Consider the following 13,672-nt stretch of genomic DNA (forward strand, 5'->3'; position numbering starts at 1 on the left):
AACTGACCAAACACACAGATACTGAAGCAGCATTAATAAACTGACCAAACACACAGATACTGAAGCAGCATTAATAAACTGACCAAACACACAGATACTGAAGCAGCATTAATAAACTGACCAAACACACAGATACTGAAGCAGCATTAATAACTGACCAGACACACAGATAATGAAGCAGCATTAATAAACTGACCAAACACACAGATACTAAAACAGCATTAATAAACTGACCAAACACACAGACACTAAAACAGCATTAATAAACTGACCAAACACACAGACACTAAAACAGCATTAATAAACTACTGACTCACACAGACACTAACACAGCATTAATAAACTAACCAAGCAAACAGTCTCTAAAACAGCATTAATAAACTGACCACACACAGATACTGAAGCAACATTAATAAACTACCGACTCAGACAGACACTAAAACAGCATTAATAAACTGACCAAACACACATATACTGAAGCAGCATTAATAAACTGACCAAACCCACAGATACTGAAGCAGCATTAATAAACTGATCAAATACATAGACACTAAAACAGCATTAATAAACTGACCAAACACACAGACACTAAAACAGCATTAATAAACTGACCAAACCCACAGATACTGAAGCACCATTAATAAACTGCCCACACACAGATACTGAAGCAGCATTAATAAACTACCGACTCACACAGACAGTAAAACAGCATTAATAAACTGACCAAACACACAGACACTAAAACAGCATTAATAAACTGACCAAACCCACAGATACTGAAGCACCACTAATAAACTGCCCACACACAGATACTGAAGCAGCATTAATAAACAACCGACTCACACAGACACTAAAACAGCATTAATAAACTGACCAAACACACAGACACTAAAACAGCAATAATAAACTACCGACTCACACAGACACTAAAACAGCATTAATAAACTACCGACTCACACAGACACTAAAACAGCATTAATAAACTGACCAAACACACAGACACTAAAACAGCATTAATGAACTGACCAAACACACAGACGCAAAAACAGCATTACAAAAGCTTACCAATCACACCGATACGAAAGCAGCATTAATCATTCGATCAAACAGACAGACATTAAAGCAGCATTAATATACTGACCAAACACGTAAAGGGACGAAGAGACCAGAGGACTAACAGAAGACATTCATTCGAGATTTCGAAACTCTTTCAAATACAGGGGTTTGATACAAATTATCACGTTTCTCTCCTGTGTCCTCATCAAATACCCCCAGGAAACGTACAGTCCAGGGTGATAGCAATAAATGCAAGTGCATGGGAGAATTGATAGGTAGAGGGATATGGGTGTACAAAGCAACGTAACACTGAGAGCAGCAATGCAGATGCTTTCATCCGTTGGGGAATTAAGTATACAAATTGGCGTGATTATATCGGAGAGTGGTGATCATCTCAGCTGTAATGTGTACATCTGGGACACTGTCATCAGATGCTAATCGCAATCTGAATTAGGACACAAGGAGGCCGACATCCGTCTTCCCTGAAAAACAAGATTGGCCGCCGAATGTCTGCCTATCAACGCAAGATGGTGACCGCCCGTCTCTCACGATAATGCAGGACGACAAATCAGCGGAAGGCTGGCTGGTGACCGCCCAAAGGTGGCTGTGGGACGAGATATATGCCATGTGAGTGGTTTTTCCTCTCAGGGTTTAATAAATTGAATAATGGAAATAATGGGAAATTTCAGCACATTCTTCAACTGTTGCCTGAACTGAGTCTGTGTCACGGCGTAAATCGCAGTGTTTGTGCAGCAGCTCAAGAGCTGCAACATGAAGCCCAATTCCATAACATAATAATCTAACCATACAGACTTATAACCCAGATATTCCATCCGGCCCCATATAGAATAAAACATTAACATTGACCATAACACGATCAAATTTGCCGAGATAATAAACAATAGAATGATGGATCTCCTCCTACTTTCTATCTCTGGATCTCTGGGACTGCCCCCACGGCTGTGAGCCCGGAGTCTCTTGCGGACCCTTCTGCTCACCACAATGTGTCTGACGGTGAGAACATTGAGCAGCAGAATCAGGACACATGGAATACACGGAGTTAGAATGTTGTGGAGGAACTCGATTGTTCCCCAGACCGGAGACAACATAACATCCATTGTGACAACACAAAACCAGGGGCTGTTCGATCGCCGGTACCGACCTGTGAACATAAAACCCCAGGAAATGTTCTTCAAACAGCTCAATACAGTCATTGTTCCCAGAACCACAGCCGCCGTTTTCTCACTGCAATATTTACTTTTCAGCTTCGGGCAACAAATGGCCACAAATCGATCAAAGGGGAAAGTGACGGTGAACCAGACCGAACAGTCAGTGGCTGCATAAAGCAGGACGGCGTGGATGTTACACACGGGCATGTAGTTCAGGAAATAAAACTGCTCCTTAAAAACAATGGGAATGTGTCTCAATATTAGGTCGAAAATAACGACCAGTAGATCCCCCATTGCCATGGCCACCAGGTAACAAGTAACACATTTGGATAGCCCACAGTTTTTTATCTTCAAGATCACAATTGTGATGAGGTTCACTGTGAGAAAGAGAAATAATATATTAAATTATACATCAGGCCTGTGAAGACATTACCAGTTTGTTTGAACTGGTGTTGACAAAGACAGACAAGGACACATAAATTGAGACTCACAGGGAAATAATACACCCACTCACACAAATAGAGAGGCGCTAATCGACGCAGATTCAGAGAGAGAGGAGACACGTATACACACACTGCCAGGCACCGAGATACACAAATAAACTCACTCACATACTCGCAGACACTAACACATACACTCGCAGTTACAGATAAACCAATTCACACACAAACACAGAAAAACGCTAATAGCCACACTCACACAGGCACTAATGCACAAATTAATAGACACAAATACACTATTTCACACATTCACAGGCACACAAAGACACAAATGTACACACTCGTCGACGCACAGATATAAGTACCCATAAGCACAGACTTAGAGACTCAAATACACACACGTGCACAGATACAAAGACTATTACAAACTCATAAACACAAACATAAACAAGCACATAGACACTGAACCATATATAGACACTCACCGACACATAGAGAAACAAATCTGCACACGCACACTCAGAGAGAGTGACAATAAAACACACATACAGATACACATACACACACTCTCGCACACGCAGACACAAATACACACCCTCACAGAAAACAAATTCACACCATCCCACATATAGATACAAATATACACAGTCACAGACTTACAGAGAAACATCTCGGCTCACTCAGAAAGACACAGAGGCACTGATACATACTCAAAGGCACTGAGACACAAATGCACATATTCACAGAGACAGATACAAAGAGACACTCATAGAGATAAGTACACACATACATCTGTCATAGACACAGAGACAAAATACACACACAGATAAAAGTAGACACACACAACTACAGAGGCACAAATACACAGGCTCACAGAGACACTGGTACAGAGATTCAGTGACAGAGATACAAAGACAAACACTCAAAACGATAGATAAATACATACAGACTGTCACAGACATAGTCATAAATACACAAACAGAGACTTAAAACAAATACAATGGCTCACGGAGACAGAGACACAAAACAATAACCCACAGACACAGAGAGACGCAAGTGATGGAACTTAATCTCAACAAAATACCTGAAAATAAAAACTCTAACGCAGACGATGATGCCATTGTCGATTGTCTGAAAAACCATCTAAATCGCTTTATGTTAGGCAAGGTGCCATCCTTACCTGGTCTGGCCTACGTGTGGCTCCATATTCACAGCAATGTGGTTGACACTTAACTGCCCTAAAGTATTGTGAAAATAACAGTGTTTGACTGGGGAGGTCACAATAAGAAGACTTTTACCTGGGGTTGTAAGACGAATTAATGTGCACTCATTTAAGGATGGGTAATAAATGCTGACACAGCCTCCGACGCCCACGTCCCCTGGAGGAATGTAAAAACACACACACACAGACAGAAATACACACACTCACAGACACAGATACACAAATACATAGAGTCAGAGACACAACGAGAGACACAAACATAAACACACACACTCACAGAGACAGAGACGCAAATACAAACCTTCAGAGATACAAGGAGAGACACATACATACACACGCACACTCAGAGACAGAGACGCAAATGCGAACCCTCACAGACACGAGAGGCACATACATAAACATTCACAATCAGACATACAGAGATACAAACACCCACACTCACATACATAAAGAGTGACACATACATAAACACACAAGCTGACAGACACAAATACACATACTCACAGCACACAAAGAGTCAAATACACGCACTCACAGAAAAAGAGAGACACCGCACCCACAAACAAACACACACATAAAAACGACAAATTCACGTACGGATAAATTCACACAGGCACACGCACAATCACCCCGCACACAAATACCATCACATACACTAACAGACAACCACATACATTCAACTACAGACACCCACACACACAGCTACACACATACTCTCACGCACGCACTCACAACTCCCACATGCACCCACACAATCACGCGCACACACTAACACACACACATACCCATACCCACACACATGCAGTCACACATCCATACAAACCTACACAAACGCACGCACACACATTCATACACACACAGGCATACATCCTCAGCCACAAACACGCAAACGTCCACCCCTCCCATACACACCGTCACTCCCAACACACCAACAGACAGACACACTCATACACACACACGCACGCCCCACACATCCACACACCCCACACATCCACACACCCACACACAAACCATCACTCGTGCACACATTTACTACCAATCTGGAAAACACATTCACAAACACACATCCACGCACAAACCCTCACTCACAATCACACACACGTACAGAGAAAGACATAATCATATTCTCTCACGCACACATACTTACACCAAACACACACACACCAGCAGAGACCATTCAGGCCCTAGAACATGTTACTGCGTAAAAGGAGGGTGTTGACCATTATGCGGCAATTCTTCCAAGCCATTCAGCTCATGTAGTCTGTTACTGCGGATCTGGAAGGTGTTCTTAATCCTGTGGATCTTCTTACATCGTAACATTAGAACATAAGAACATAAGAACATAAGAACATAAGAACTCGGAGCAGGAGTAGGCCATCTGGCCCCTCGAGCCTGCTCCGCCATTCAATTAGATCATGGCTGATCTTTTGTGGACTCAGCTCCACTTTCCGGCCCGAACACCATAACCCTTAATCCCTTTATTCTTCAAAAAACTATCTATCTTTACCTTAAAAACATGTAATGAAGGAGCCTCAACTGCTTCAATGGGCAAGGAATTCCATAGATTCACAACCCTTTGGGTGAAGAAGTTCCTCCTAAACTCAGTTCTAAATCTACTTCCCCTTATTTTGAGGCTATGCCCCCTAGTTCTGCTGTCACCCGCCAGTGGAAACAACCTGCCCGCATCTATCCTATCTATTCCCTTCATAATTTTAAATGTTTCTCCAAGATCCCCCCTCATCCTTCTAAATTCCAACGAGTACAGTCCCAGTCTACTCAACCACTCCTCATAATCCAACCCCTTCAGATCTGGGATTAACCTTGTGAATCTCCTCTGCACACCCTCCAGCGCCAGTACGTCCTTTCTCAAGTAAGGAGACCAAAACTGAACACAATACTCCAGGTGTGGCCGCACTAACACCTTATACAATTGCAACATAACCTCCCTAGTCTTAAACTCCATCCCTCTAGCAATGAAGGACAAAATTCCATTTGCCTTCTTAATCACCTGTTGCACTTGTAAACCAACCTTCTGTGACTCATGCACTAGCACACCCAAGTCTCTCTGAACAGCGGCATGCTTTAATATTTTATCGTTTAAATAATAATCCCGTTTGCTGTTATTCCTACCAAAATGGATAACCTCACATTTGTCAACATTGTATTCCATCTGCCAGACCCGAGCCCATTCACTTAACCTATCCAAATCCCTCTGCAGACATCCAGTATCCTCTGCACTTTTCGCTTTACCACTCATCTTAGTGTCATCTGCAAACGTGGACACATTGCCCTTGGTCCCCAACTCCAAATCATCAATGTAAATTGTGAACAATTGTGGGCCCAACACGGATCCCTGAGGGACACCACTAGCTACTGATTGCCAACCAGAGAAACACCCATTTATCCCAACTCTTTGCTTTCTATTAATTAACCAATCCTCTATCCATGCTACTACTTTACCCGAAATGCCATGCATCTTTATCTTATGCAGCAACCTTTTGTGTGGCACCTTGTCACAGGCTTTCTGGAAATCCAGATATACCACATCCATCGGCTCCCCGTTATCTACTGCACTGGTAATGTCCTCAAACAATTCCACTAAATTAGTTAGGCATGACCTGCCTTTAACGAACCCATGCTGCGTCTGCCCAATGGGACAATTTCTATCCAGATGGCTCGCAATTTCTTCCTTGATGATAGATTCCAGCATATTCCCTATTACCGAAGTTAAACTCACTGGCCTATAATTTCCTGCTTTCTGCCTACCTCCTTTTTTAAACAGTGGCGTCACGTTTGCTAATTTCCAATCCACCAGGACCACCCCAGAGTCTAGTGAATTTCGGTAAATTATCACTAGTGCATCTGCAATTTCCCTAGCCATCTCTTTTAGCACTCTGGGATGCATTCCATCAGGGCCAGGAGACTTGTCTACCTTTAGCCCCATTAGCTTGCCCATCACTCCCTCCTTAGTGATAACAATCCTCTCAAGGTCCTCACCTGTCATAGCCTCATTTCAATCAGTCGCTGGCATGTTATTTGTGTCATCCACTGTGAAGACCGACCCAAAAAACCTGTTCAGTTCCTCAGCCATTTCCTCATTTCCCATTATTAAAACTCCCTTCTCATCCTCTAAAGGACCAATATTTACCTTAGCCACTCTTTTTTGTCTTATATATTTGTAAAAACTTTTACTGTCTGTTTTTATATTCTGAGCAAGTTTACTCTCATACTCTATCTTACTCTTCTTTATAGCTTTATTAGTAGCTTTCTGTTGCCCCCTAAAGATTTCCCAGTCCTCTAATCTCCCAGCAATCTTTGCCACTTTATATGCTTTTTCCTTCAATTTGATACTCTCCCTTATTTCCTTAGATATCCACGGTCGATTTTCCCTCTTTCTTCCGTCCTTCCTTTTTGTTGGTATAAACCTTTGCTGAGCACTGTGAAAAATCGCTTGGAAGGTTTTCCACTGTTCCTCAACTGTTCCACCATAAAGTCTTAGCTCCCAGTCTACCTTAGCTATTTCTTCTCTCATCCCCTTGTAATCTCCTTTGTTTAAACACAAAACACTAGTATTTGATTTTACTTTCTCACCCTCCATCTGTATTTTAAATTCCACCATATTGTGATCGCTCCTTCCGAGAGGATCCCTAACTATGAGATCATGAATCAATCCTGTCTCATTACACAGGACAAGATCTAGGACCGCTTGTTCCCTCGTAGGTTCCATTACATACTGTTCTAGGAAACTATCGCGGATACATTCTATAAACTCCTCCTCACGGTTGCCTTGACCGACCTGGTTAAACCAATCGACATGTAGATTAAAATCCCCCATGATAACTGCTGTACCATTTCTACATGCATCAGTTATTTCTTTGTTTATTGCCTGCCCCACCATCTCGTTACTATTTGGTGGCCGATAGACTACTCCTATCAGTGACTTTTTCGCCTTACTATTCCTGATTTCCACCCAAATGGATTCAACCTTATCCTCCATAGCACCGATGTCATCCCTTACTATTGCCCGGATGTCATCCTTAAATAACAGAGCAACACCACCTCCCTTACCATCCACTCTGTCCTTCCGAATAGTTTGATACCCTCGGATATTTAACTCCCAGTCGTGACCATCCTTTAACCATGTTTCAGTAATGGCCACTAAATCATAGTCATTTACGATGATTTGTGCCACCAACTCATTTACTTTATTCCGAATACTACGTGCATTCAGGTACAGTACACTTATGTTGGTTTTTTTACCTCTGTTTTGAATCTTAACATCTCAAGTTTTATTCCTTTTGTTATAACTAGGCCTATTCACTGTGCTCCCCTCAGTCACTGTACCTTGTACTGTCGCCCTGATGGATTTCTGACTATGTCTTCTCTGCCTTGCACTTTTCCCCTTACTTCCTTTTGTTTCTGTCCCTGTTTTACTACCATCCAACTTCCAGCATTGGTTCCCATCCCCCTGCCACATTAGTTTAAGCTATTCAACTTGGGCCGACTGCACAGCAATACCAAAGTGTAGGAGGACATTGAGCCTCTATAGCGTATTGTTCAGGAACATGAGGATGTTATTGATTACGTGGAGTTCATTACACAGTAATATATGGTGTCCACTCTGCCCCACTGGCCTGATGACATTCACATACAGTCTCTGGAGATGATGAACTGCGTATGTGATGAAAGTCACTCTGTATTGATCACTATGTGTTGTGACTGGAGAGTTTGATGGGTGAGTTACAGTCCCTTCCCCAGCAGGTACAGATGGTTTACTTTAACCCAGGTGGACTGTTCTTTGCACTTCCAGCGGGTTCTCATTTCTGTCATCCAAACATTCCTTATTGTCCTGTGCTTTTTCCAGAACTGCTTGTCTCCAGGAACTCTGCTCAGCAGTGAGGACTTCCTATCTATCGTATCCAATCAGGATACATTAGAATTCTAAAGGGGCAGCACGATGGCGCAGTGGTTAGTGTTGCTGCCTCACGGCGCAGAAATCCCAGGTTCGACACCGGCTCTGGGTCTCTGTCCGTGAGGAGGTTGCACATTCTCCCCTTGTTTGTGTTGGCTTCGCCCCCACAATGCAAAAACATTTGGAGGGTAGGTGAATTGAACACGCTACACTGCCCCTTGTTTGGAAAAATATAAATGTGGTACTCCAAATTTATAAAAAGAAAATTCAAAGTTTCACGCACAGACTGTCTGATTGTCAATCCATCTCCCGCGTACCCTGGAGAAAATATTTACAAGCTGTTGTCAGTCAGCTTCAGTCTGGAATGTCAGCTAGTTCTCATTCGCATACAACAGCTAATTAATCGCGTATTACACACTTTGGTATTGCTGTGCAGTCGGCCCAAGTTGAATAGCTTGCTGTCAGCTCTGCCAAACAGGTAGATACACTAACTTGTCAAAAGTGCAAAATAATAACATGTAGATCAATGTGTGAAATAGAGTGAGCCCCAGGTCACAGCCCTGCTCTACCCCGTTACTAAGGGTGAAGGTCTCTGATGATGCTTCTTTGTCACTGACAAAATGTGTAAGTTCCTGTGGAAAGAATAACTGACGCCAGGACTCCGCAGCAGTTTAAAGAGTGTGTATCTGCTGACGAGGTCGAAGGCGTTGGCGAGGTTCATGAAGACAATGGCGAGAGCTCTGTGATGCTGACGGCACTTCTGAAAAGGACGGAGTGAAATCGTCAGGTGAACTGTCGACATGTCAATTCTGAGTCTTCCACATTCTCCCCGTGTTTGCGTGGGTTTAGACAACACAACACAAATATGTGCAAGGTAGATGGATTGAACACGCTAAATTACCTCTCACTTGGCAAATATCCATTCTATGGTGAAGTTGTACGTAGTGTCCAGAGATCTTGCAGGTTACAACGGGACATTGACAGGATGCACAGTTGGGCTGCAAAGTGCCAGATGGAGTTCAACCTAGATAAATGTAAAGTAATTCATTTTGGAAAGTCTATTTGAATGCGAAATAGAGGGTTCAAGGCAGGATTCTTGGAAGTGTGGAGCAACATAGGGATCTTGGCGGCCACGTACCTAGATCCCTCAAAGTTGCTAAATGTTTGTAGGGTTGTTAAGAAGGCAGATGGTGTGAGTTGGCTTTCATTAACAAAGGGATTGAGTTTAAGAGCCGTGAAATTTTGCTGCACATTTATAAAACCCTGGTTGGTCCACGCTTTGAATATTCTGCCCAGTTCTGGTCGCCTCATTATGGGAAGGATGTGGATGCTTTGGAGAGTGTGCAGAGGAGATTTGTCTGGACTGGAGGGGATGTCTTATGAAGAAAGGTTGAGGGAGCGAGCGCTTTCCTCATTGGAGCGAAGAAGGGAGAGAGGTGTACAAGGCGATGAAAGGCACCGATCGATTTGACAGCCAGATTCTTTGCTGCAGGGCGGAAATTGCTGTCACGTGAGGACATAATTTTATGGTAATTCGAGAAAGGTATAGGGGAAATGTCAGAGGTCGGCTCTTAACACAGACAGTTGTGGGTATGTGGAATACGCTGCCAACGGCGGTAGAGTCAGAGTCATTAGGGAAATTGGTCATTAGCGTCTCTGGAAATGCACAATGACAGCGGTAAATTGAAGGGGTGTAGGTTAGGTTGATCTTAAATTTGGAGAAGTGGTCGGCACAACATCATGGCCCACATGGCCTGTACTGTGCTGTACTCGTCTGTGTACTCAACATTTATAAAAACAAAAAACAAATAAAATAATCTGAGTCCGCAGTGAAACTCAGGGTACATCTGTGATACCAGTGTGGGCAACTCACAATACCCACAATAATATAGATTCACAGAGAGAGACATTGGGTCAGATAGCATAGAAAGAGGTCGTTCGGCACACCGTGTCTATGCTGACCATTAGGTGTTTAGTAATTGTTCCAGTCAGTGCCATCTCCTTTGTGTTTGGACACTGTGACCATTTTTACATCACTGATGTCTTGAATCACCAAACTTTTCTCCCAGCAGAGACCCCAGTGTTCAGGGTGGTGCCGCAGTTCATGATTCCAACTGGCTGTCATCATTTGCAGAGGGTTTCCCACTGTTAAAATGGTCAAGAGTCTTGTTGAGCTCAATCGCGGTGCTCTCAATGTCCAGGTCCTTCGTTAGAGGAAAATCTGAAATATGACTGAGAGGGTCTGACTGAAAACGTTCTCCGTGTTTAAGGCAGTTGTCCAATCACCAACCCACGTGCTTCCTCCGTTCAATGATAAACATCCCTGTCTATCTCTTCAATGGGGCTGATTAGTTGCTGTTAAATCAATTGCGTTCTTCATCCATTATACATCCCTCTAACATCCCCGGATTTAGCAGCAGATTGGGTGTTATAGAGTTTTAAACAGTATTGATTGGTGCATTGTTGAGCAATCTGCTCAGATTGTTTTTTTGTCTCTTTACTGATCCAGATTGAGCAGGTTCAGTTTCTTGCAGTTCAGTAATGTCCACATTCATGATCGATCAGTGCTGACTTGTGTACATCACCAACCTGCAGAAGGTAATTGGTCAGGACAAGGCCCTTATGTTCCAGTTTGTGATGTGCAAGACTGCTGCTTAGCTTTGTGGAGTTTGTCTTGTCTGGCACACAAACTAACCACCTGCCTGTTAAGAGAGGACTCCCTGAGATTCAATGATCCATTGAAACCAGTAGGCGGCGTTAAGACATCAGCCAACGGACGGGGGACGATGGAAGGTAACTATTCACTGAAACCTGATGCCTTCTCCCAGTGTCGACTGGAATCCCTGGTGCTCAGACTCTGTGCCAATCGAGTGAGAGTTTATAACCGATACCTGCTTCTTCCTGTGTTGTGCCATCAGGAACCATAAACCTGGAGTGTTCGCCCAAGGGTACAGGCCTGGTTAAATTGTCTGGGGAATCAAAGTTTTCCAAGTATCAGAATCTCTCTCTGGCCATTGCTAGTATTGTTCACAGCAAGGGTGAAATCCGTGCTGTTTGGTACCAGATCTTCTTCTGGGCTTGTTAGAAAGCTGCCTGATTAATGACAGATTCCCAAATATAGGAGTTCATTCCGAATTTGCAGTCAGGATTTACTCCCTCAGAACTCTTACCTCCCGAGAACCCCACGTGGCAGTGAGCTTATTTACCTATAGCTGGGGTCTGGGTCGAGGATACTATGTTGTAACCACATGTCAGTGAAGCAGCATTCCATATGTCTGAGGACCATGGTTCCTCCGATTCCGCAGTAGCTGAGCCTGCTCTGGGAGATGCCCAGTTTAGTTCAATCACCATGACGACCGACTAAGCAGGACGTATTGATGGGGAGGCTCCGTAGTGACAGGAGAGGCTCACACACTCACATCTCCTGCTGTAATAGTTAGACTGTTAGCCAGTGGTGAGAGCTGGAAGTAAGAGGTGACAACCAGACTGAGCACTACACTGACACACTGAACACAGCACATCAACCGCAGACATTCAACACTCCAGATTGTTACACCGGAATAGTATGAGACGTGGCAATTAAGTCCCTGGAGTCTGTTGCATCAGGACCAGCGGAGGATGAGCATCTTCAATCCATGATGCATTTTATTGCAGGAGGCCACTCAGTCTGTGGAGTCTGTTGCACCGTAACAGGAGGAGGAGGAGTCATTCAGTCCGGAAGTCCAGAAAAGGAGGTGGACGGGGATTTTCAGCGCCACACGTCTGTCACAGTGGAACAAGGGAAAGCCCTTCATTCCCACACGTTATTTACAACAGAACACGAGTAGGATGACCCAATTCAGTCTCTCACGTATTTTACTCCAGAACAGGAGAACACTCAGTCCCTCGAGTCTGCTAGTCCAGAACAGGAGACGGAGGCCATTTAGTTGCTCGTGTCTATTCGACCAGAACAGGAGGAGGAGGCCATTCGGTTCCTTAAGTCTGTAAAACCAGAAACGAAGGAGGGCATCGTCCCTCGAGTGTCTCACACCATCAGAGGAGGAGTAAGACGTTCAGTCCCTCGCATTCGTTGTGAAAGAACATGAGGCGAAAGGCACCACTCAGTCTCTCGAGTCAGTTTCACCAAACCACGCGGCGGAGCGGGAGGCTATTCAAGGCGGTGCATCTTTTACACTGCAGCAGGTCACAGATGAGGTAATTCAGACCCTCATGTCGGTTACACCATAACAGAAGGAGGAGGAGGCAATTCATTCACTCGACCATCTTTCCCCGGGATAGGAGTAAGTGGCCATTTATTCCCGCAAGTAAGTTACACGTGAAAGGAGCAGGAGGCCATTCAGTCCTTCGACACTGTTGAATGAAAAGTGGAGGAGACCATTCCGTTCATCGTTTGTGTCACACAGGAATTCGAAGAGGAGTAGGAGGCGTCAGTTATTGGGGTCAGTTATGCAGTACCAGGAGAGGATTATTCAGCATATTTTAATGAGGAACAGACATTCAGAAAACGGATCCTTTCCAGAGTAATTACTGACATCACCTCTTCTCCCTTCACCCCAAATGTCCTAACTGTTACATATCAGACCAGACTGTCGCTGCCCATGTCCAGGTGGCACAGCCCTGCAGCCCCACAGCTGTTCGAGGGTGTCCTGATGTATCCATGGTATCAGTGAAAGACAATCATCTTCGCCCAGCCATGCTGCACATACTGGGGACGTTCTGTGCAGGAACACTGAGCAAGTTAAGAGAATACATAGACAGTGACTGGGAGAATACACGGGGGCGGGGCGGTGGGAATGTTTTAGTTTGTGTAATTGTGTCTGCTGGTGGGGAAAACGAGAATGAAAATGTTTTGTTGTGTTGTTAATTCCTGGAT

The sequence above is a fragment of the Scyliorhinus canicula genome, unplaced genomic scaffold (assembly GCF_902713615.1).
Source record: "Scyliorhinus canicula unplaced genomic scaffold, sScyCan1.1, whole genome shotgun sequence".
Classification (NCBI taxonomy): domain Eukaryota; kingdom Metazoa; phylum Chordata; class Chondrichthyes; order Carcharhiniformes; family Scyliorhinidae; genus Scyliorhinus; species Scyliorhinus canicula.